The 3,562-nt window shown below is 40.6% G+C and overlaps 1 long non-coding RNA gene across 1 annotated transcript; it reads left to right on the top strand.

Moving 5' to 3' along the window:
* Positions 1 to 223: 223 nt before the first annotated feature.
* Positions 224 to 1,792, top strand: LOC311234408. The gene is made up of 3 exons (XR_014620098.1): positions 224 to 662; positions 1,162 to 1,397; positions 1,723 to 1,792. It is a non-coding gene; the product is annotated as an uncharacterized lncRNA (long non-coding RNA).
* The last annotated feature ends 1,770 nt before the right edge of the window (positions 1,793 to 3,562 follow it).

The raw sequence follows: 3,562 nt of genomic DNA, 5'->3' as shown, positions 1-3,562 counted from the left end.
TGAAGAACATATTTAGTATAACAGCGAACATATATAATAACTCTAATTGTGTTTAAATTGTGTTTAAAAATGGCTCCTTGAGACATACTATGATCGTCTCTCACGAAGCTCTGGGGGCTGTTCCCTCAGGCTGCCCTATTTTTGCATGTGAAAGGCTGCTGTTATGTGAGGTACGCCCCCACACTGTCTGGTGTTTATAATTCACAGCACCTCTGTAGCCCACAACACTTGTTTGCTGCTTAGATAACATCGACATGGCCGCACAAAGATTATCAGTTGCTCTTAATAGAGGAAGAGATGGAATGAGTATAGACTCCTCGGCGTTAATGAGTGACCACATCACGGACTACTTCGGTGACAACAACTTGAAGAGGAACTCCGAAAGATACACGCTTTCGACTGCAAGTGCCAGGCGCGCCGAAAGGAAAATTCAGAACGATCTGCCCTGTCTTGTTGAGCTAATTTACCAAAACCGATTGGACACCGCGTCGTTGACACCAAGAGAAAGGGACATGTGTCTGTTGTCCATTATTGGAACATGCCAAAATGTTTCAGAGAAGACGAAAAGTACAAAGAGTAAACGCTGTCCGTGTGGCTTCGAGGACAACATACAGATTTCACGACGTTGTTGTCTGTCGTCCAACGTTCTGTTTCATTTATGGGTAAGTGTCTTTATGCTTGTATATTGTATTGGACGTAGATGTATTGTATTGGACGTATATGTATGTTTAGCAATAGCAATAAATCGGTTTAAATAGGTGTTAAAGTCTAGAGATAGTCATCAAATCCTATTCTACCCGGCGAGGGCGTCCATTTTGGATATTCTGGGTAGTGTAGTTTTTGTGCGGCCATTTTGTAATGCACATCGCTAGGATAGGGATTCTTAAAAACTACACCTGAATGTAAACAAGAGTGATTGATTGATTGATTGAAAAGTTTATTAACAGATTGCAGAATGGGTACAGTACAGTACAGCTCAATACATACAATTGTTAAGGGGATGCAGACCAGAGAAAGACTTTCATCTTGTTTACATCAGGGTCCCCCATTTTCAATTCATCATAACATAATATATGACATACATGACATACAGATACAGTGTGTACAATGTGTGTATTTCATTCATTAATTCTCTTCCCTATTGTTAAAATTTTTGTTTAGGATCAGTGATGCGCTTCTCAAAAGCCTTTTCAAACACTACAAGACAGATGGCCTCACACCGCGGGAGATTTCGTGTTGTTGGTCAGAGATCCTTCCTTCGGTTGTGGAAAGCACTCCTTCCGCAGATAATGATCACACAACCCAGGACAGATCTGTGTTCTCAATGCTACTCCAACAATCACCAATTACAGCAAGCCGCGGGAAGGCCAGAGAAGTTGCAGGTGGAGAAACTCCAGGTGTGTACAGTCTACTTTCACTACTACACTACTACTATCTAATCTACGAATTCCAATCTGGCTTCAGAACATCCCACTCCACTGACACATGCCTTCTCTATTTGAATGACCACATCAAACAAGAGGTGGACGCAGGCAAATACTGCGGCATGGCCATATCGCCCAGCCCTAGCTTCAACACACATGACATTAGGATAACCTGAGGATAACTGAGCACTGCCACCTCATTAGCCGTGTGTGTGTGTGTGTGTATTGAGCCGTACTGTGTTGTACCCATTCTGCAATCTGTTAAATAACGTTTTCATTCATTCATGCTTTCATCCAGGTGCAGTTAAAACATCTGGCCCTTGTTGACAGAGAATGCGACATCTGGGAGGCTTCTTCAAAAGATTCCCACCAATAAAGAAATACCAGCACTTCAGCTTCGATGCCAACAGTCCTGGCATGGTGACGGCAAAATTACACTGTGACGATACAGAGCCATTCACGTTTCAGCTGTTGAAAGACCCAAAACGCTACCCAACCATCTCTGGTTTTCCTGTCCTCCCCCCACCTGGTCTAGACAACGACCGACAGGAATATCTTTATAAGGAGATAAGACAATACTGTTCTGATGACGCAAAAGACATTACATGCCCACTCCCAACGTCTAGAGCACCTCAGAACAAGAAGACTGTATGATGTTAGATACCATGGAGAAGACACATGGATGTAGAGCACACACACACACACACACACTGTACTAGCAGTCACTTTAACATGAACACACACACACACTCATGCTGCACACGCTCACAATGTAAGGTCACTTTAAAAAAATTAAACAAGAACAGGAGTGGTTCTTGTAGAGTAAAAGCTTTTGTAAAACTCTTGTACATATAAAAGCTTCATTTAAACTTGTGTAATTCAGCAGTTCAACAAGTTCAAAGTACTAAACTCCTTGGAGTGATGCTGGATTGCACTTGGTCTCAGCATATTAATTATATTGTTTTAAAAATGGGAAGAGCAATTGGTATTTCCAGGAAATGTGCTTCTTTTGTTGCCCGTCCCCTTTTATGTCAGATAGTGCAAAGTTTAGTTTTATGTCATCTTGACTATTGCTCTGCGATGTGGTCATCTGCTGCCAGTGGTGACCTCAGGAAGCTCCAGGTGGTCCAGAACAGGGCAGCACGGTTGGTACTGGGCTGCTCACTAAGGTCTAATGTGAGCCGTATGCATGCCCGCCTCTCTTGGCTTAACGTTGAAAATAGATTGTCTTTTAATATACTTGTGCTGTTCAAGTTGGTCATGAGCAGTAAGACTCCTGTTTTTATACATAATCAGATTGTTTTTAGTAATACTGTGCACGAGCATTACACTAGAGGTTCCAGTAGTGGGCAGCTTGAATTGCCAGGTCCTAGAACCAGCGCTCTGGGGAGATCCTTTATTTTTAGAGCATTAACTCTGTGGAATGGCCTGCCTCGGAACCTCTGCTGCATTTACAGTAGATTCACTTTTAAAAAGAATCTTAAATTGTTTTTAAATTGTTTTTAACACTGTAAAGTAATTTTTTGTTTTTGTTTTACACTAATGTAATTTTTGCTATATTAATTGTTACAGTAGGTTCATTATGCATTGTGTGTACTGACTTTTAATAATTTTGTTTTTTGCAATAGTGATTGTTTTTGTGTTTTTTTGTGTGTGGACCCCAGGAAGACTAGCTGGTTGCTATCGCACCAGCTAATGGGGATCCCTAATAAAATCAAATCAAATCAAATATACCTGATATGTCTTATTCTTATTACTTGTATTATTGCATTTCACTGTATGCCCTGGTATGTATGCAATGAATTAAAAAAAAATGTCACTTTAAACTAAATGGAAAGGTCACTTTAAAGGAAAGAACCGATGTGGTTCTTGTATAGTTTAGATTATTGTAGTATAGCATAATGACAGAGTTGAAACTGTATTAGCATGTCTATTTTTATCATGCACATCTTATGCCTTCTTATTACCTGTTTATGTATTTTATTATTGCACAATCGATGCGGGCATGGCCCCCCGGATTTCACGGTATGCCCTGGTATGTATGTGACAAATAAACCTCTTTAATCTTGAACTTTGTACACAGCTGTTTCTGCATTTAGACAGGCTTCACAGAGACTTGAAAAAGTTGGGACTTTTAG

The sequence above is a fragment of the Notolepis coatsorum genome, assembly GCF_963971535.1.
Source record: "Notolepis coatsorum genome assembly, chromosome: 9".
Classification (NCBI taxonomy): domain Eukaryota; kingdom Metazoa; phylum Chordata; class Actinopteri; order Aulopiformes; family Paralepididae; genus Notolepis; species Notolepis coatsorum.
This window is presented reverse-complemented; position numbering and strand designations above follow the sequence as displayed.